At 36.6% G+C, this 23,158-nt stretch overlaps 1 pseudogene across 1 annotated transcript; it reads right to left on the bottom strand.

Annotated features, from left to right (window-relative positions):
- Positions 1-21,266: 21,266 nt before the first annotated feature.
- LOC306643347 (protein Mdm4-like) lies at positions 21,267-23,082 on the bottom strand (annotated as a pseudogene). The gene has a single exon. The product of its transcript is annotated as a protein Mdm4-like (transcript).
- Between the last annotated feature and the right edge of the window lie 76 nt (positions 23,083-23,158).

Consider the following 23,158-nt stretch of genomic DNA (forward strand, 5'->3'; position numbering starts at 1 on the left):
TTTTGTTTAATTTTTCAAAGAACCAACTTTTCGTTTTTTCAATTTTTTGAATTGTTCCTCTTGTTTCAGTTTCCTTGATTTCAGCTCTGATTTTAATTATTTCCTGTCTTCTACTACTTTTGGTGTTGATCTGTTCTTCTTTTTCTAGGGTTTTGGGATGTAATGTTAGGTCATTTAGTTGTTGACTTTATTTTTTTAATGTATGTGCTCAATGCAATGAACTTTCCTCTTAGTACTACTTTCAGAGTGACCCACAGATTTTGATATGTTTTGCTAATATTCTCATTTACCTCTAAGAATTTTTTAATTTCCTCCCTGATGTCTTCTGTTTTCATTGCATCATACAATAGCATATTATTTAGTCTCCAGGTGTATGAGTAGTTTTTGTTTGTTATTTTATCATTGATTTCTAATTACATTCCATTATGATCTGATAGAATACAAGGAAGTATCTCTATTCTTTTGTATTTTCTAATGGCTTCTTTGTGGCATAGTATAGGGTCTATTTTGAAGAAGAATTCATGAGCTGCTGAGAAGAAAGTGTATTTGCTTGATGATGGATAAAATACTCTATACATGTCCATTAAGTCTACATCATTGATTATATTATTCAATTCTATAGTTTCTTTGTTCAGTTTTTCTTTGGAGGATCTATGCATTGGTGAGAGCAGTGTGTTAAAGCCACCCACTATTATTATGTTTTGGTCTATTTGATTCTTAAAATTGAGAAGGGTTTGTTTGATGTACATAGATGCTCCATCGTTTGGGGCATAAATATTTAAAATCATTGTGTCTTGCTTGTTTATGGTTCCCTGAAGCAGTATGAAATGTCCTTCTTTATCCCTTCTGACTAACTTAGGTTTGAAGTTCACTTTATCTGATATGAGGATGGAGACCCCTGCTTTTTTACTGAGTCCATGTGCATGGTATGTTTTTCCCCTTCTTTCGCCTTTAGTTTTTGGGTGTCTTTTTCTATGAGATGAGTCTCTTGAAAGCGGCATATTGTTGGGTCTTTCTTTTTAATCCAATCTGCCAGTCTATGTCTTTTGATCAATGATAAACATTTTTTTTTTAACTGAAAGAACCCAAGATCTGTATCCCTCAAAAGTAAAACAAAACAAAACAAACCCAATCACAACAAAAACGCTAGCAATGAGAAAAAGAAGGCAATATTTATATGTGCCCTCTTGAAATGTAGGCACATAAGAACAATGAACCAATCAACACAAGTATACAAGGAGAAATAAAGGAAAAGAAAGAAAGAAAAAGAAAAAACAGGAAAAAGATTCTTCATGAAAATGAAACGACTGCCTCTAGTGAGGTGGTCGAAACCATCCGTGAGGATAGATTGTCACTGCACTTCCTGGATCTCTTCAGCTGGTCATGTGAGCTGCCAGAATCAAAGGGAAAGCAAGTTACAGTCCTCTCCATATCTCTGACTTGAGTCATCTTGTCAACAACCTTTGCTGTGTTTGCCTCAATCACACCTACTTTTAGGGAACACCCTGTACCATATGGTAGGCAACTTGCTGGAACAGCTTGGCAATATTTGCTGTGATCGCCTGGGCTCCCACAGATGAAGGCTGCAGTATAGCCTCCTCTCCCACTTCCTGCCTCAGTTCTCTACTTGCCATTTGAGAAACACAGAGGCATTTTTCAAACATCAGTTCACTGTTCAGCCTTTGGATCAGCAAAGTTTAGGCTGTTTCTGTTCTACATGGTTTTGTCATGCCAAATGTGTTGTTGTGTTTCTCTCTGTGTTTGTGTTATTCCTTCCCTCTGCAGTGAATCACTGCTGCTGCAACTGCTGCAGTGGACTTGGCTCCAATGTATACTTTCTTGTCCTTTGTTCAATACTCTGGAATTTTTGAGTCTCTATAAAGACCCGTCTGATATTGAATTTCAATTAAGTCCCTATTTCCACCTACCTTAGTACTGCTTGAATCACAAATCATGAAGCAACCAGAAAAAACATCCTTCCCTCTACTCTGCCATCTTGAATGTGCAAAACTGCATCCATTAAGGACAAGACCATGAAGGGGACATAGAAGAGGCAGTGAGAAAAACCAAGCAATACTTTAGGACTAAAGAGAAAATGTTGGTGAATAAAAGTTAGATTGCAGAAAGTTGAAAGATGAAGTATAGAAAGATAATCATAGACAAAAACCATTCTTTCACAAAACAGAGGAGAAGCCCTTTGTAATAGTTTACAAGGAAATAGGGTCAAGAGAGTGTTTTTGTTTTAGAAGAGAGTGACATTTAATGAGATTTAAAAACTGATGAGGAAAAGCCAGTTAAGTAGGAAAAGTCAAATTTTCACCAAAAAGTAGGTTAACTCATAGAAGATTTTAAAAGTAGACAGATTTGGTTTTTTCTAAAAGATTTTCTCAACTGAATTAGAAGGAAAGACAATCAAGAATTCTTGTAAATCAGACCAGAGACTCTACATCTTATAGAAGAAAAAGGTAGGTCCAGATCTTCACCTTGTTGGTCAGGATCAGACTTCTTAACAGGAACTCCCATAGCACAAGAAATAAAAGCAAAAGAATCAACAACTGGGATAGATTCAAACTAAAAAGCTTTCTCTCAGCAAAGGAAAACTATCAGTAATGTGAGAAAGAGCCTAACCAGAGTGGGAGAATATCTTTGCCTCTCATACTTCAGATAGAGCACTAATTTCCAGAATATAAAGAACTCAAAAAATTCTTACACCAAGAATACAAGTAACCCAATCACAAATGGGCTAAGGAATGAACAGACACTTCACAGAAGAAGATCTACAAGCAATCAACAACATCATGAAAAAATGTTCACCATCTTTAGTAATAAGAGAATGTAAGATCAAAACTACACTAAGATTCCATCTCACCCCAATTAGAATGGCGATTATCAAGAATACGAGCAACAACAGGTGTTGGCGAGGATGTGGGGAGAAAGGTACACTCATACATTGCTGGTGGGACCGCAAATTAGTGCAGCCACTCTGGAAAGCAGTGTGGAGATTCCTTAGAAAACTTGGAATGGACCCACCATTTGACCCAGCTATCCCATTCCTTGGCCTATACCCAAAGGACATAAAATCAGCATAGTACAGAGATACAGCCACAACAATGCTCATAGCTGCTCAATTCACAATAGCCAGACTGTGGAACCAACCTAGATGTCCTTCAGTTGATGAATGGATGAAGAAACTGTGATATATATATATGCAATGGAATATTACTCATCCATAAAGAATAATAAAATTATGGCATTTGCAGGCAAATGGATGAAATTGGAGAATATCATGCTAAGTGAGATAAGCCAATCTCAAAAAACCAAAGGATGATCTCGCTGATAAGCGGATGATGACACTTAATGGGGGGTGGGAGGGGGGCAAGAATGAAGGAAGGAGGGACTGTATAGAGGGAAAAGAGGGGTTGGAGGGGTGGGGGAAAAGAGGAATTCTTGTGATACAGAAACAATTTAGGGGAATGTGACATCTCAATCTGGAGACCATTGTCTCTATAAACTTTGTAATATTGAATATGCCTTTGTAGAATATCCCCTTGTAGAATATACACCCCCACCTTATGAAAGAATGGACATTTTTTTTAAGCTGTCTGTTTTATTTCAACTCCCTAAGGTCTCCCTCCCAGTGATGGGAACAAAGCCCTTAAAGCTGTTCCAGGAAACAGCCCCAAACAGAGAGTAAAAGAGTAATTTAAGCAAGATAGTGCTCAGACAGTTAAGATATATAGGATATAAGATTACCAGAAACTGTTGACTAGAATCTATGCCCTGTGTAAAACATTGTGAAACATGTTGTATGTTATCAGCAAAACCCAGATCCCCTTTGTAATTTCCCGGCGGCTTTGTTCCCCTTTTCCCTTCCGTATGCGGCCCCTCCCGATGTGTGGTTTCTGCTTTTATAAACTTGTAAGATTTTCTGCTAGGGACTCGACTCCTCGACTCCTACGTGAGTCACAAGTTGGGTCCCAGCGCGCTGGAATAAAAGCCTCTTGGGGTTTGCATCAAGTGACGCCTCCTGCAGTTGATTGGGGTTGCCGTCGATCTGTGGGACAGAGTTGGGGTTTCTTTTTGGGGGCCTTACACTTACATTAACCAAAACAATTTTCAAATCCAAGATTTAAAGAAAATGAGTCAAGACACAGCACTGGCAGATATCTCCTTCATGCAAAGAGAAAAATTCTATAAATTGAACATACAAAAAAACCTATATAGTCAGTCTTTATGACTTTGACAAAATCTTTCGAACTTAGGATCAATCATGCTAATCAGGAGGGCCACTGTTGTTTGACATACATCAATTACTTATTTGTTATTTTCACCTTTCATTTCTTCTTCTGTCTCTTAGTGTATGATTATATTTGTTTAGAAACAATTTTTTTTTCTTAAAGCATTTCTGTTCCTTCTGCAGTGTCCATCTGAAAACACAGTATGCTGTTTGACAGCATAGTTATTTTCCTAGTGATAGACTGAACATACAAAAAGACCAAGGCCATAACACCATGACTCTGAACCATGTACTCTGCCAGCAACTAGTCCAGGAGATGAAACCATAATTTCTGCTGTAATCAGCCCCAAATATTCAGTATGTGGTCAATAAATCCCAACTTTCTTATATAATGCCTCTGTTTCCAACTCAAGATCAACCAAAGAAAGCTTAGTATGGTTCTCAAACTTATTACAAAAGATGTTAGTTTAGTTAATTCTAGTAAGCTCACATCCAGTCTACCATGCCAGCAACTCTAATTATGTCATTCTTAAGAAGCCATCTCTGTTTTTCACTTTTACAAACTCCACTGCTAGCCTTCAGAATCCCTGCAAAACCCAAATAGTTGCGGTTGATTCTTGTGCAGTTGAAAACTCCAAATTTTTTGCCTCTATTTGTTTTCATTTTAGTGGTTTTTATTTCCATTCCAGTTAGTAATTGTAGAAATATTATCCCTAGAGTTAAGATATGAAGTCTAAACATAATTTTTCATAGAGAAAATGCTACCATTATTCCATTAGATCACATTTGGCATCTTTGTATTTACAAAGAGTTTGATAGCACTTGAGTTTCTCAAAGTTATTTTACATGGAAACATACTGTTGCTGTATATTTGAGAGTTTCAAATTCAGGCTTATTGGAATTTGCTCAATTTCATGTGATATGTAAACAGAATATTTGGGTTTAAAACTTACTTATTTTGTGACTTAAAATTTAGCATTTCTTAAATCGAGTATGTCTATCAGGGGATCTGAAGCTTAGGGTAGCAAGGATCTAGGGTATTATGGTTACTCTAAAACAAACAAAGTAGATTATTATGAAGAAATAATAATTAACAATTCAGTTCAATAAATGCTCTTACTAGAAATTCAAGAAGAAACTAGGCAGAATAACTTTAATATTGCAAGACAGTAAAATGTGAGAGGATGTTCCTACAAGACACCCTCACTGTAGACCACCAGCCACAACTTCACAAGGGTTTCCAGGGCCATCCTCACTTTCAGGATAATTGATCGTGAATTCAGGGGCTTTATAATTCTTTATAATGACTCAAAGAATTCAGGAAAGAACGTAAACTTATGTTAACTCTATTATAGCAAAATAATAGAAATTATACCAACCAAAGTAAGATGTGTAGAGAGAAGTCTGGAAGAGTTCTAAATGTGAAGTTTTTCTTGTTTTTATTCTTACCCTGCTGACATCGACACATAGTAATACTATGCATGGCTCACCAGTAAGCTCAACAAAACTGCAGAATTCAGAGTTTTAATTGGGCTTTTATCAAGTAGGTATAACTGATTTTTATTGAGCAGGCAATTGAATTCCTTCCCCAGTCCTGTCCCCAGTAACTGGAGCCTAGACTGGTTTCTCTTCACACAAAGTCCCAATCCTCGAATCACATGGTTGATCTTCCTCACTTGAGCAGCCCTGACCTTAAGGCCCTAAATGTGGTTTGTCCCACATTAAGATATCTCATTGGGCTAGGTTGTAGCACAGTAGTAGAGTACTTTGCATGTGTGAGGCACTGGGTTTAATTCTCAGTACCACACATAAATAAATAAAATAAAAGGTCTATGGACAACTAAAATATATATATTTTAAAAATACATAAACAAATCCTGCTTTAAAAATATATATCATTAGGCTGGGCATAGTGGCAACATGCCTGTAATCCCAGCAACTCAGGAGACTGAAGCAGAGGATTGCAAGTTCAAAGTCAGCCTTCGCAATTTAGGAAGGTCCTAAGCAATTCAATGAGACCCTGTCTCTAAATAAAATATGTAAAGAGCTGGGTATGTGGCTCAGTGGTTAAGCAACCCTGGGTTCAATCCCCAGTACCAAAAAGTAACAAAATATTCCTATCACTTGGAGAATTCCAATATTTAGAAGTTACCCCATGAAGCTGGGACAAAAGACAAAAGACAAAAGACAGGACTCTATTTAGTTGAGATAAATTATATATATAATAAACATGATACATGTATTACCCAAGTTTTCTTAACGGAAGCAAATTTCTGTCACATTAATTTTTTTAGACAATTGTACTCACAAAATAACTGACAATAGCCTAGTGAAAATAGGTTTAGTAGGACTAAATCATGGAGATGTTTTATCTTATGTGTCAGCTTGACCAGATTGACAGATGCCTAGAAAATTGGTAAAGCAAATTTCTGGGTATGTCAGTTAGATGTTTCCAGAAACAATGGTTATGTGGGTCAGTGAACTTTGTGGGCAAGGCCTGCCCAGAATGTAAGCAGCACCATCAAACTGAATGGAACAAAAAGCAGAAAGAAACTGGCATGCACTTACATGCTGCCCTCTCCTTGAGTGGGTGTTTTTTGCTGCTGCCATTGAGCATCAGACTCCAGATTCTTCAGCCTTTGAAGACAGACTTGCCCCAGAAACCCTCAGGGAGCTTCTAAGCCTTTAGCTTTGGACCTGTACGATAGCATTGGTCCCTCTTGTTCTAAGACCTCCAGCTTCTTGGATTGAGCCGGTACTGGTTTCCCTGACTCACCCGTCTGCAGAAAGCCATTGGAGGAGAGTCAGCCTCTGATCGTGTAAGATTAAAATATCCCTTCTTATAATTACATATAGATTCTATTGGTTCTGTTCCTCTGGAAAACTTTGGCTTATTCAACCATTTTCCTTCCCTCTATACATATCCTTGGCATGACACACTCTCAAATTGGTAGGCGCATGTCAGGCAGCAATATTCCTACTTATTAACGGAATACCATACATGTAAAAAAAAAAAAACCCACATTGGTACTTGCATTGAGCATTACAATTCATTGTAGCATGTACTCCATTATGTGCATTCAAAATGCCCATTCCACCTGATATGATTCTGGAAAGGAGCTTTCTAAAGAAAAGTCTACATGTTCCACCATTAAAATATAAAACTATAGAGAGTTTTTCATAGCATGTAAAATTTTGATTTCAGTGCTCATCAGGTCAATAAATATTTTGGTTACCTTTACAAAGGTCCAAGTTCAAGACGCTGTGAGTAGATTTCCCCAACTGGGTAAGTAGATTCTGGTCTATGGAGGAGAAATATGTCAGGGAGTTTGCCTGTCTTAAGAAATTCTGTCTTAGACTACTTACCCTTAATGTAGTATTCCTTACATTAGAGAGCTATTGATTTTATGCATTATCACTCTAAACTTTTGTTTATCTGATTGTAGACAGGATGCTTTTAACATGCTGTAAATTAAATATTGTTAAAAATTCACATTTTGATTTCAAAATAATAAACTGGTAAAATTTATTGTGGTTTATACAACTATCTATACAACTATTACATCATCAGTGATGGGAAGTGTCTGACATTCATGAGAACATTATAAAACATTTCTCATCTTGCAATTTTAGGCCAATGGCATGTTTTGTTATGCAGAAACTCACAGTTACACTGATGAACCAATTATCCATGAATCACCAATGTGTGCTATAGCTGTAGGGGCTCATCTGTCTAGGCATGCTTTGTGTGAAGAATAAACAGCCAACACCTCTGCTTGTTCTGGAGAAATGGACGCTCATATCAAGTGAATGAAGTCCTTAATGCTACAAATTCTCAAATGACAGTTTCACCCTGAATATGTCACTTCTCATATTCCATGTGAGAAGATAAAAATAAATATGGCCAACTTGAATTCATAAATTACAAAAGACATAATTGACAAAAATTCTTTGCTTTAGCAAACTTGAAGTAGGCTCCTGACCCTTCCATAGGCCGAACTGCATACTCCCTTGTAAAATCGAGTTTTTAGCAAGAACCCTCATAAGTTAGTTTAGTAAGACTACCCCATCCTTGATATTTGATCACTTTCGATATCTAGTCAATTCCTCACTCTCTATCTTTGGTATCGGATCACCCTAGCTTGTCTGCATCAGGAATTCTGTTAGGTTGGTTCAGCTGAATTAACTGTAGACTCAACATGTTTCTTATTAATTTTCTATACATTTATCCCTCGTTTTCTTTGTCCAGAGTTCCTCATTTGTACCTGTTATATTTGGTTCAATCCCCAGTACTGCAAGAAAAAAAAAAAATTGCCTTTATTATTTTAGCTTCTGGCTCTGGGTTTTGTTTTTGTTATATACAGAGATGAAGTAGTTGCATACTTATTTTATTATTAGTGCAGTGAATAAGAATAAAATAGATAATAAAATGGTCAGGCAATCGAAGTAATGGGCCCTGATTAAGGTCTTATTCAAATGCAGAGAACACACCAGAAGACTAACCAGGAGAAATATCAATAGGCCCTATCAAGGCCTAGTTCATATGTAAAGACCAGGAGGCTTACCTGTTGGAATATTCCAGGCAAATCGTTTGTCTCAGAGTTGCCGGAGAAACTGGAAGATGAGGGTGAACTCAATGGGAGTTACAGCAAGGATTAAAACAAAGGCTAAAGGACATAACCAATGACTTTGGTAATTTCCAATACCTGATTAACGTAGATTTTGACCAATGCCTTTGGCACTTTTTCAATAACTGTTAAGCTTTGATTATGGTCAATGCTCATGACCCCAAACCATAAAAGTCTCTAAACTAGCACATTGAAATGGATTTTACTGCTATCAGTTCCCTCCCACATTGTGGGAGTTCTCTTCTCACTTAAATAAATCCTGTTCCATTAACTCTTCCCTCTGTTATTGTCCATGGATTGTATTCTTCAAATTTTCAAGACAAGAACCTAGAAGGAAATTGGCAAGACGGGGCATATAGTTTTATTTCAAAACTCTGGTTTCAGTAGTTTCACATTAACATTGAAAACATATTGTGTGACATGCTAATTTTGAAATTATCATTTCTAAAGTCACATTGCATAAGAAGCTTTTATTTACTTTTCACACACATCTTTACACAAGACCTTCATCCTTTCTTCAGTCATGTTTTGTATTGTGGTAATGGGACTTGAACCCAGAGCCTTAAGCATGTTGGGCAAGTGCTCTAACACTTAACTAAATCTCAAACCTTTACTTAAAAATTTTATTTTGAGACAGGGTCTTGCTATGGTCAACAGACTGGTCTTGAACTTATGATCCTCCTGCCTCAGCCTTCTGAGTAGCTGGTATTACAGGCATTTGCCACCAGGCCCAGCTTTGACCCATGACTTCAATAACTCAAAGGTTTTTTTGGAGTGGTATTGTGGCGGTGAATGACATTTTGATGATGCTGTATCCCAAATCACAAATTCTCATATATGAACTAAGTCTTCATTCATCTCCTTGGCTACTATTGCATTTTTAAAATTTATCTTTTAATTTTTTACAGACTGCATTTTTGATATATTGTACACAAATGGGATACATCATTTCGTTTCTATGGATATACACGATGTAGATTCATACCATTTGTGTAATAATACATGTACATAGGGTAATGATGTCTGTCTCATTCCACCATTTTTCATCCCCCCTCCCTCTCATTTCCTTCTACATAATCTAAAGTTCCCCCATTCTACTCTGACTCCCCACCCCTACTATTGCTTTTTTAAGTGATTTGATTGTAGGAGATTTATTTATAAAATTACAATTCAGAGGTCCTACCTCTAAAAGCAATTATAAGATCTATGACAGCTTAGCGCCATGGCACACACGTGTAATCCCAGTGGCTTGGGAGGCCGAGGCAGGATGATCGCAAGACCAAAGTTAGCCTCAGCCAAAGTGAGGCACTAAGTAACTCAGTAAGACCCTGTCTCTAAATAGGGCTGGGGATGTGGCTCAGTGGTTGAGTGTCCCTGAGTTCAATCCCTGGTACCCCATCTCCCCCCAAAAAATCTATGTCAAATATATTTAATTCCAAATCCATTCACCCATTCTTTTAAGGTTTATCTATAGGCATCCAAAAATAGTATGTTGTTCTTTTATCAGACTCATAAAGGACTCATCAGGAGCTCTACTCTCTCTAAATCCCTCTCCTGGGATACTTCACTTCTTAATAAATATATAGTACTTACTGTTTTGATAAGCAGGCATGATTTTAGGATTCTACTGCTATAAACTCTCTTATTAAAGTAGAATTCTAGTCTATGTCTACTCTTTAATGAGAGATACCCCACACACCACCACCACCACCAACACACACACACACACACACACACAACACACACACAACCATCTGGCATTACACTCCTGCTTCAATTAGTTGCATGTTTGGAAGAATCAGAAATAATGGTTTCTGTAAAAGCAAATTAAAAACCTAATATGCTTTATACTAAAACATTCCTTGTTGAGACTCAAAAATTGTTATAAAATGAATTCCCATTGCCTTCTTGGTATCTCCATCCTTAAGAAAGGAAATGAGCAACTAAATTTCACTTTCCCTTCTGTGGAACAGTGACAGGATAATTTTTTGGGACACTAGTTCATGTTTTAATTTTAGTGTCTCTTTCCCAAGCCTTCCAAGAGGGTACAAAGTCCTCTGTACTGCCTTCCTTCTTAGTAACTTCCTTTCCTTGTCTGTGGTGTAATTGTTCTGAAGGAATCTTCCTTCTTGGCTTTTTTATTTTTTCTTTTTGGTACTGTGGACTGAACCAGGGGACCCTCATCCACTAAGCCCCATCTCCAGCCCTTTTATATATTTCATTTAGAGGCAGGGTCTCGCTGAATTGGTTAGAGCCTTGCTAAGTTGGTGAGGTTGGCTTTGAACTTATGATCCTCCTGCCTCAGCCTCCCACACTGCTGCTGGAATTATAGGCATGCATCATAGTGCCCAACTCCTTCCTGGCTTTTATTTTCTGAAAACTTGTGCTCCTTAAGGTATTTATGCAAATGGGGAGAGAAAGAGGCCCATTCTCCCTCTTGTCCAGTGGGGAGAGAGGAAATAAAAGGGTTATAGTGAACTATAGTCACCCTCCTGTGCTGTAGAGCACTAGAAGTTATTCCCTCTGTTCATGTTTGGGTTCCCATCACCTAGCTTCCCTCTGTCTCTCTTCCCCACCCTTTCCAGCTTACAGTAATCACCACTTCACATTCAGCTGGACCTGTTTTTAGCATTTACATGTAAGAGAGAACACGCAATGTTTGTCTTTCTATTCTATATTTTATGAGTAACTATAAGAAAGGATCTCCAAGACTTCAAACACAAAATAATGATAAAGAAAAGGAAACATTAATTGCCCTGATTTGTTTAGCATACCTTGTATACTTGTATTGAAATATTACACTGTACCTATAAATATATATAATTCTTACAGGTTAATTGAAAAATTTAAAATAATGTTTAAGGAGATAGAAATACTAACTACCCTGATTTGGTCATTATGTATTGTATACACGTATCCAACTATTACACAGTACCCCTTAGCAATTGATTAAAAAGGAGAGTGATCCCAGGAAACTGAACTGAGTTTTGGGTTCCATAAGAAGTGGGGCCCCATTCCTAGGAGCACATGGGGAAGGTGAGAAGACCTATGAGGTAAATGACCAGAAGTTAGGAGAAACTTTATCAAAATTTTATTTATCTGCTCTTGGTTTTTCAGTTATATTCTGTGTCATAAATTATTCCAAAGCCTGGTGGCTTAAGGTATAATTTTTATTTGGTAACAGATAACTAAACCAAGAGTGAAATCTTGGAGTATTTTTTATTAGGAACTATGTTCTTCTTTTCCAGCCTTCTGGATTTCTACACTGGCCTAGAAATAGAACCACCCTTCTACACAACTGGCCACACCACCAAAAAACACAAAACCACAAAAGACTGAGTATGGCTTTTTTTTTATCAGGCAGTTAAGTGTGACAGTAATGTAGTGCAATAGTGTGGCAGTCACTGCTGAGCTTCTGGGTTAGCTTGAAAAGGGCCAAATGGGATGCCCCAACACTTGGCTTAGGTTTCATGTGTGTGGATGTTGTTTTCTCTTCCCAGCCATCTTAATACTTTTGTCCTGATACTGCAGATTTCTTTTAGAAAATAGCACAACTACCATGATAATAAGGCAGGGGGTAACATTTGGACTTCTAGAGTCTTCCCTGCACTGTATTAAACAGTGGCCCTGAATTTCCTCACCTAGTACTCTTAGCACCCATGAGGAGTCCTACATTGTATTTGCTTTATAAGAGGGGAAACCAGGTTCTGTGTCCATTCCCAGGGGCTTATAGAAGGAAACAATAAGCAAAATTAAAAATTTAATGAAAAGTATCACCAACAGGCTAGACCACTTAGAAGACAGAACCTCAGACAATGAAGACAAAATATATAGTCTTGAAAATAAAGTCAACTACACAAAGATGGTAAGAAATCACAAATAAAACTTCCAAGAAATATGGATTAACATGAAAAGACCAAATCTAAGATTTATTGAAATAGACGAAGGCATGATTAAACCAAAGGAATGCACAATCTTTACAATGACATAATATCAGAAAACTTCCCAAATCTAAAGAATGAAATGGAAAATCAACTAAAAAGGCTTACAGGACACCAAAGGTACAAAATTACAGCAGACCCACACCAAGGCACATTATAATGAGAATGACTAACATACAGAATAAGGATAGAATTTTAAAGGCTGTGAGAGAAAAAAATCAAATTACCTATAGGGGGAAATCAATCTGGATTTCAGCTGATATTTCAACCCAGACGCTCAATGCCAGAAGGTTCTGGAATAACATATATCAAGCTCTGAAAGAAAATGAATGTCAACTGAGAGTTTTTACTCAGCAAAATTAAGCTTCAGATTTGAGGATAAAATAAATTTTTTTTATGATAAACAAAAGTTGAAAGAATTCACAACCAGAAAGCCTGTACTACAGAACATTCTCAGCAAAATATTCCATGAGGAGGAATTAAAAAACAAAAACAAAAAATGAAAACAATAAAAACCAGCAAAGGAAGGAACTATATTAAAGGAAAAGTCAATCAAAGGAAAAACTAAGTCAAATTAAAAACCAAAAAGACCAGGAATACAAATCATATCTCAATAATAACCTTGAATGTTAATGGCCTACACTTATCAATCAAAAGACATAGACTGGCAGATTGGATTAAAAAAAAAAAAAAAAAGACCCAACTATATGCTGTCTTCAAGAGTCATCCCTTAGGAAAAGACATCCATACATCCATGGACTGAAGGTGAAATGTTGGGAAAAAACATGTTACTTACTCACAAGGACTGCATAAACAAAGAGGGGTTTCCATCCTCATATCACACAAAGTGAACTTCAAACCAAAGTTAGTCAGAAAGGATAAAGAAGGACATTTCATACTGCTTAAGGGAATCATACATCAACAAGACATAACAATCATAAATATATATATATACCCCAAACAATGGAGCATCTATGTACATCAAATGAACCCTTCCCAATTTCAAGAATCAAACAGACGACAACACAATAATACTAGGTGATTTTAACACACCTCTCTCACCACTGGATAGATCTTCCAAACAAAAGTAATCAAAGAAACTACAGAACTAAGTAATACAATCAATGATTTAGACTTAATGCACATAGATAGAATATTCCATCCACCAATGAGCACATACACTTTTTTCTCAGCAGCACATGGATCCTTCTGTAAAATAGACCATATGTTATGCCACAAAGCAACTCACAGCAAATACAAAAAATTAGGAATACTACCCTACATTCTATCATATCATAATGGAATGAAACTAGAAATCAATGATAAAATTAAAAATAGAAGCTACTCTGTCACCTGGAGACTAAATAACATGCTATTGAATGGATAGCAGAAGAAATCAGGATGGAAATTAAAAAAATACATACGAGGTAAATGAGAACACCAATACAACATATCAAAATCTCTGGGATACTATGAAGGCAGTGCTAAGAGGAAAGATCATTGCACTGAGCTCATACATTAAAAGACTAAAATGGTAACAAATGAATAACCTAACATTACATGTCAAAATGCTAGAAAGAGAACAACTCAACACCAAAAGCAGCAAAAGACAGGAAATAATTAAAATCAGAGCTGAAATCAATGAAATTGAAAAAAAGAATTCGAAAAATTGACAAAGCCAAAAGTTGGTTCTTTGAAAAACATAAATAAAATTGATAATTTAATTGATAACTACACTAATAAAGAGAAAGAAGGATAAAACTCAAATCACTAAAATTTGTGACAAAAAAGGAAATATCACAACTGACACTGCTGAAATACAGAAGATTCAGAAACTATTTTGAAAATTTATACTCCAATCAAATAGAAAATCTCAAATATATACACAAATTTCTAGAGACAGATGATCTACCCAAACTAAAGCAGGAGGACATACACAATTTAAACAGATTAATTTCAAGCAATGAAACAGAAGACGCCATCAAAAGCCTACAATCAAGAAAAGCCCAGTACCAAGTGTATTCTCAGTTGAGTTCTACAAGACCTTCAAAGAAGAATTAACACCAATACTCTTCAAATAATTCCATGAAATAGAAAAGGAGAGGACCCTTCCAAACTCATTCTATGAGATTAGTGTTACCCTGGTTCCAAAACCAGACAAAGACACATCAAGGAAAGAAAACTTCAAATCAATATCCATGATGAACATAAATGCAACAATTCTCAATAAAGTTCTGGCAAATTGCATACAAAAACATTAAAAAGATAGTGCACCATGATCAAGTGGGGTTCATCCCATAGATGCAATGTTGGTTCAACGAATGGAAATCAATAAATGTAATACATCACATCAATAGACTTAAAGACAAGAATCATATGATTATTTCAACAGATGCATAAAAAGCATTTGACAAAATACAGCACTCCTTCATGCTCAAAACACTAGAAAAACTAGGGATAATAGGAATATACCTCAACATTGAAAAGCTATCTATGCTAAACTCAAGGGCAACATCATTCTAAATGGAGAAAAATTGAAAACATTCCCTCTGAAAACTAGAACAAAATAGGGATGTGCTTTTTCACCACTTCTATTCAATATTGTCCTTGAAACTCTACCCAGAGCAATCAGACAGATGAAAGAAATTGAAGGGATGTGAGTAGGAAAAGAAGAACTCAACCTATCACTCTTTGCTGATGACATGATTCTATATTTAGATGTTCCAAAAAATTCCCCCAGAAAACTACTATAACTAATAAATGAATTCAATATGAGTATAAAATCAATACCCATAAATCAAATTCACTTCTATAGGTAAGCAATGAATCCACTGCAAGAGAAATTAGGAGAACTATCCCATTCCCAATAGCCTCAAAAAAAAATTAAAATAAAATAAAATAAAGTACTAGGGAGTCAACCTAACAAAAGAGGTGAAAGACCTCTACAATGAAAACTACAGAACACTATAGAAATTGAAGATTCTCCCAGAATTAATATTGTCAAAATGGCCATACTACCAAAAGTGTTATACAGCTTTAATGCAATTCCTATTAAAATCCCAATGACATTCTTCATAGAATTAGAAAAAGCAATCATGAAATTCATGTGGAAAAATAGACCCAGAATAGCTAAATCAATCCTTAGCAAGAAGAGTAAAGCAGGAGGCATCACAATAACAGATCTTAAACTATACTACAGAGCAATAGTACCAAAAAGAGCATGGTATTGGCACCAAAAGAGACTTGTAGACCAATGGTACAAAACAGAAGACACAGAGATAAACCCACAGAAATATGGTTATTCCATAGTAGACAAAGGCACCAAAAACATACATCGGAGAAAAGATAGCCTCTTCAACAAATAGTGCTGCGAAAATTGGAAATCCATATGTAGTAAAATGAAATTGAACCTCTATCTCTCACCCTGCACAAAAATCAACTCAAAGTGAATCAAACACTCAGGCACTAGAACAGAGACCTTGTGCCTGAAAGAAGAAAACATGAGCCCAAATCTTCATCATGTGGGCTTAGAACCTGTCTCCCTTAACAAGACTCCTAATACATAAGAAGTAAAATTAAGAAGCAATAAATGGGATGGATTCAAACCAAAAAGTTTATTCTTAGTAAAGGAAACAATCAAAAACAAGGAGATCCTACACAGTAGAAGAAAATCTTACCACATGCACCTCAAATAGAGCACTAATTTCCAGGATATATGCAGAATTCAAAATAGTCAACACCAAAAGAACAAAAAAACCCAACCAATAAATTGGCTAAGGAACTGAACAGACACTTCAAAGAAGAAGAAATACAATCAATCAACAAACATGAAAAAAAATGTTCATCATCTCTAGTAATTAGAGAAATGCAAATTAAAACTACAAGATTTCATCTTACTCCAGTCAGAATGGCAATTATCAAGAATACAAGCAACAATAAATGTTGGAAGGATGTGGAGAAAAAAGTACACTCATACATTGCTGGTGGGACTGCAAATTAGTGCAGCCACTCTGGAAAGCAGTATGGAGATTTCTCAGAAAGCTTGGAATGGAACCACCATTTGACCCAGCTATCCCACTCCTCGGCCTATATCCAAAGGACTTAAAATCAACATACTACAGTGATGCAGCCACATTAATGTTTATAGCAGCTCAATTCACAATAGTTAAGGTATGGAATCAACCTAGATGTCCTTCAACAGATTTATGGATAATGAAAATGTGATACATATACACGATGAATATTACTCAGCCTTAAAGAAGAATAAAATTATGGCATTTGCATGTATTGAATGGAACTAGAGAATATCATGCTAAGTGAAATAAGCCAAACCCAAAAAACCGAAGGCCAAATGTTTTCCCTGATAAAAGGATGCTGATTCATACTGGGGGGGGGGGCGGATAGGGAAGATGGAGGAATTTTGGATTATGCTGAGGGGAGTGAGAAGAGCGGTGGAATGGTGGGGATGGGAAGGAGAGTAGAATGAGACAGACATTATTATCCTATATACATGTATGGTTACACTCCTGGTGAGACTCAGCACCATGTAAATCCAGAGGAATGAGAAGCTATGCTCCATTTGTGTACCATGTGTCAAAAAGCATTCTATTGTCATGTATAACCAATTAGAACAACGAAAAAATGCTGCAGTGGCAGAGCAGCAAGGTTTATATTCAAAGCGTAAAGTAGACCACTGTTACACTCTGTGTTAAAATAAAATATATAAAGTGCTGGGATGTTGCTTCATGCTTAAACACCCTTGGGTTCAATCTCCAGTACAAAAAAAAGAAAAAAAGAAAAGAAAAGTACATGATTCTTACTGGATTACAGAATCTTGGTTAGAATAAAACCTTATGTTGTAATTAATCTAAAATTTAAAAATTATTATCATTGTTATAGTTATTTATGTCACATTTCTCCCTAGGGACATTTATCAGTCATAGGTTATTAATTATTCAATTAAAACTTGATTTACATGTGATTTCAGATTTAACTTTAAATTATAGGGTTGCTGTTTTTTTCTTTCATATTTGCTGTTACATTTTATTCATCTAAAATTCAATTAAAAGCTTAAAATTCAGTTGAAAATTCAGTTGAAAGTTATGAAAGCTAAAAATCACTTAGATGTCATTATCAACCTAGAAAACATAGTGTCTTACAACCGCCTTATTATTTGTTGTTCTGAGGCTAAAATTTTTTTTAAAGGCCAAGTCACCAAGTTTCATAGGCAGTACATATAAATTTGAGTACACTACTCTCTTCTTAAAGTGTTCAAATATGCCAAGGTACCTAATTATTGGGATAAGATCTGCTATTTTGCTGCTGCCTTTATTCTCCCTCCCCCACACCACTTTGCAACCCAGATTGTTAGCCCACAAACCTCCTCACCAGCCATTGGTCCGTTGTTAATAGCCCACGAAATTCCACTACTTAAGAATAGCTCCCCCACCATTCTCTCTCTCTCCTTCTTGCTTTCACTATCTCTCCTTGGCTCTTATTCTTGCGTGCATGCTCTTGCTCTCTCTCTCTCTCTTTCTCACCCTGCAGGGAGACACTTTGCCTGTCCGCTTAATAAAATCTCTTGCATGAGTTCCTGGATTCAGAGTGGTTTCTGGGTGCTTTTCACTAATATTGCCAGGAAAGGACATTTTTCCCTCCTCTGAAAATCTGACCCCTATCAAGTCAAGTACCAAGCTAGTTTTTCCAAGAGAACTCACAAAGCAAAATCAAATTTAGTTCCTTGAAAGTTGCTGGTCATGTCTGATTAAACAAACATTATTCTCAACTATGACATTCTGGGAAAGTTATCATTGTATAATAATTTTTTCCAATTATAGGTATATCTTACTAAAAAGGAGAGCTGCTTCTTGCTGAATTCATGCAAATAACTCTGTAATAATACTATACTTTACGTTTTCAATATAGCCCTTGCTGCTCTGCCACTGCAACTTATTTTTAAAATGGACATATTTCTTTCTCTTCCTCTCTTCCTACTCCCCCTAATCTCTCCCCCTCCCTAATCTCAGGGGAATCAGGATTACCTTTCTTCCCCATTTTAGGCAGATTTCTCTGTCCTTGAGTACACACCCACCATAGGAACAAAGTAATCCAGATTTTGGGGATGATACCAGAAGATCTTAGAAATGATTGTCTCCCAAACTAACAAGCAAATTACAACTCCAACAGAGAACATGTGGAATGTTGCCTTTGAATCACCTCCTTAAAAGTCCCCTATTTCTGTTGAAGGGCAGAATCACGGCCTTTGGGAGAGAAGTCCCCTGTTTTCTCCTTTGCTAGTAAAGCAATAAACCTTTTTCCTTTTTCTCAAAACTGTGTCCTTATTATTGGGTTGGCACTGGAATCAAGGACCTAGCTTTCAGCAACAACTCTATCGTCATGAAAAGTAAGAAGATTCAATAAACTGAATTATGGGATATGTGTATTTGAGAGAAAGGATCAGTATGAATGATAATATTTTGAAAACATTATAGCTTACAAAAGCAGAGCTTAATGGAGTGTTAAAAAACTGTAGAAGAAGAAATTTAAGATGATTGTAGCTTATTTATTACTGGTAATTTTCAAATGTGAAACCTCTGATTAAGAATCCATAGCAGGAAGAGAACAACCGATAAGGAAATTTGGATGGTTCTGTGGGATGCAAAACAAGAAAATAGAGCCAATATCCTCAAAATGTAGTTTTGTTAGACCTGTAGTTTTTGAGAATTCCAATCAAACATATTTCCTGAAGACAGCAAAAGCTACCTTATCTAACAAAATGGATGAACATGAACTTTGTAAAGGATAAAATCTTACCATGTAAGTTTCATAATCGTGAGATACACATATTAGGCCATGTACATACCAAGGTATTAAATAAAAATTTCAATGAACTTGGAATAGCTCTTATACACCTCTGTTTTTATAAAACCTCATAGGTAAGTTTGGTGTCATACTAGGTTGAGAACCACTGACCTTGAAAATGCAAGATTCAAAGAAATCACTTTAAATAACAAATCATAACCAGTAATACTATTCTGCCATTGCCTGACATCATGAGAATATTAGAAATACCACCAACTTCCCGAAATATAGGAAAACTCATAACTGTTTTATAGAAACTATTTTGGCACTTTCCCTGATGTTAAAACATATAATGGAAAGTGGGGATATTGACAAATTTCTGGGAACTTCCCATTTTAGAGGCAAAAGAAAAAGCTTTGTTCTTCTGAATGTTTGCTGTAATGATCTAACAACAGAGAGATTAATAGGAGAAAAGATATACAAATCCATTACCTGTAAGGAGGTAACCACAAAGTAATGGCCCACTGACCCAACATAATTGAGACACCTATACCCTTTTGGAAAGGTGAAGGGGACAATGACGAATGTAGACAATTTGGTGGGGCTAATGAATTATTTTTGGGTTCTCCAGTGGGTTCAGAGAAAAATACAAGAGCCTGGGACAAAGTTCACCCAGCAGACAAGGATAAGATAAAAACAAAGCTTCTTCCAGCATCTGCTGTTCTCTCAGTTCCTTTAATTTGAAATACTGAATATGTAACAGTGGTTCAATTTAGCTTTGAATACAGCCCTTGGTGGTCTACCACTGTGACTTATTTTTAAAAGGATATATTTCTTTCTCTTCCTCTCTCTCTGCTCCTCCTTAATCTCTCCCCCTCCCTAATCTCAGGGGAAACAGAATTACCTTTCTTCCCCATTCTAGGCAGAGTTATCTGTTCTTGAGCACATACCCACTACAGGAATAAAAAAAAATCAGACTTTGGGGATGGCACCAGAAGATCTTAAAAATGACTGTCTCTCAAATTAACAAGTGAATTACAATTCAGGACAAAACATGTGGAATGTAGCCTTTGAATCACCTCTTTTAAAACACCCCTGTTCCCTGGAATGGGCAGAATCACAGTCTCTGGGACTGGAGTCCCCTCTGCTTCCCCTTTGCTAGCTAAGGAATAAACCTTCTTTTTCCTTTTTCTCAAAACTGTGTCCTCAATATTGGATTGACACTGGGGACAAGGACCAAGCTTTCGTAACAAACAAGCCAGGACATGGTATTTTAGGGTGATAGTTCCTAGACTCCTCGAAATGTAGGATTTCTAAAATGTTTAACATATTTTATTCAAATGAATTTAACTTAGGGATGACTGGGTACTTTTTCTGATATTATGACTTTTTCTACAAAACTCATCAGCAGTAATATGTTAAAATTAATTATTTCTAGTGTTTTTTTTTTTTTTTTTTAAACAGGTAAAAGAACAAATCTTTGTGAATCACTGGGTGCCTTCTGAAAATTCACAGTTTGCAGGTGAAAAAGATATCTTAATTTTTTTTTTTTTTTTTTTGCGGTACTGGGGAATCAAACTTGTGCTTGGAAGGCAAGCACTCTACCAGCTGAGCTATCTCCCCAGCCCTTTTTTTTTTTTTTTTTTTTTTTTTTGAATGAATTAATGTTTATGTTTATGCTGGTAATTGTTCCCTCCCAGATCTTCATCTTTGGAGGGAGAATCATTTTCATGTTAATGAAGTCCCAAACTGATCATCTAGATCTAAAATACTCAGTCTTAAGTTCAATACAAGTTTCAAAGCAAAACCAATCCAGAACACAGATGTTTAGGCACATAAATGAACACATGGGCTACACTTAGTAGAGATGGTCAATACTGACATTTTGATGTGTGACCTGGTACCCCTAATATTTCTCTGCTATTGATTCAGCTATGCTATAAAAACCTTAATAACCAACTGAATCTCTTTCTTGCAAATAGGACATGAAGCCCCAGCCTTCTTCAATCTTCTGGCGCAGTGAAAACAAGTTGTAAGATGGCTTGTCCTTCCATGAATAATGTTTCCATCTCGTGGTCTTTTCTCACACAAGCTACATGGCTTCAAGATATTCTGGCAATCTTCCATATTTTCTACATCTGTTCTCTGCTCAGAAAGGTTATCTGATTGTTCTCCCATGCTTGAGATGGTCTCTTGGCTTTCAGAACTGTGAGCCAAATCCAAGAATTCCACTGAATTGCAGGGATTAAAAAGTTTAGAATTTCCTTCCTTTACAGACACATCTTTAGGTCTAACAACTGGAGCTGAAACAGTTCTTCGACAATCAGGTACATCAATTCCTTCATTTTCCTTCTTTTCAGGCATGGCAGTGATATCAGATGTGGAGAGAGAATGTGTTAATTTAGAACAATCTGAATACCAATCCTTCCTCAAGGCCCAGCAACGAAAACAGTACCTCTTGCTTGGAGAATTAAATTTCTTGCACTCAGTACACTGCCATTCATCCTCAGAGGTAACTTCTATATCAGTATCATCACTTAAGGACTTAGAGTCCTCAAGGTCATCATTTTTCCCCACTTCAATCATCTTTTTGTCACTCACTTTCCCTACTTCTTCACTTGCTTGTTCAGTATCAGCAGCTTCAACTTTTATTCCAACACCTAACTGCTCTGATACTGACTCATTTAAAAACCACAAATCATCTGTAGTATCTGAAACAATGGCAGTACCTATATCCTGATTTGTCTGTAAATCAGTTGAGCCATTACTTCTAGGTGTATAGTTGTTTCTCAAGTTTCCTAAAAACCACCAAGGCAGGCCAGCTACATCCCACTCCTCAAACCCAAGGTCCAACCTAGATGTCTCATCTTGGCTTAAATTTATTAAGTCTTCATCTCCTCTAGAATTTCTGCGTTTATGCTCTGAGGTAGGCAGTGTGGGAATATTACCCTCTTCAGTTCTTTTTCTGGAACCAAAACTTTCCTCTGTACTTTGCTGTAGTGGCAGTGGTTAAAGTGATAAGATTCTTTCTTAGCATATCATATAGAGGGCTTGGATCTTTCACAGAGAAGCTTTGACGTCCCAGTAGTTCTCCCAAAAGATCTCCACCACAATATACCATATGCTGCTCCTGTTGATCATAAAGCTGCTTCACCATTATATACTGGCCTAGATAGTGCATTACCTCTTTAACAGTGAACATTTCACCTTGTGCACCTGCCGCCTGCAGAATCTTCAAAAGTGGCAATTTTGGTCGTACCTTACTGATTCGTTCTGGAGAGATTCTGCAAGCACTGTCAGATGCTGAACACTGGGCAGAGGTGGAATATGATGTCATTTTGACTCTGAAGATACTGCAGTTTGTTGATAAAACTTACGGTCGCCCCATGAGTCGCTCCCCCTCGGAACCCGGGGGGGAGGGGTGGCAGTCGCAGGTCCTAGGGCCTCGGCAGCATTTTGAAACGGCGAGGAATGAGGGCGCTCCCCAGCCCTTCTTAATGATTTTAATTTTTTTTTTATTATGTTTAGGATCTGATTTTATGAAGGAAAAT

The sequence above is a fragment of the Sciurus vulgaris genome (assembly GCF_902686455.1).
Source record: "Sciurus vulgaris genome assembly, chromosome: 13".
Taxonomy (NCBI): Eukaryota; Metazoa; Chordata; class Mammalia; order Rodentia; family Sciuridae; genus Sciurus; species Sciurus vulgaris.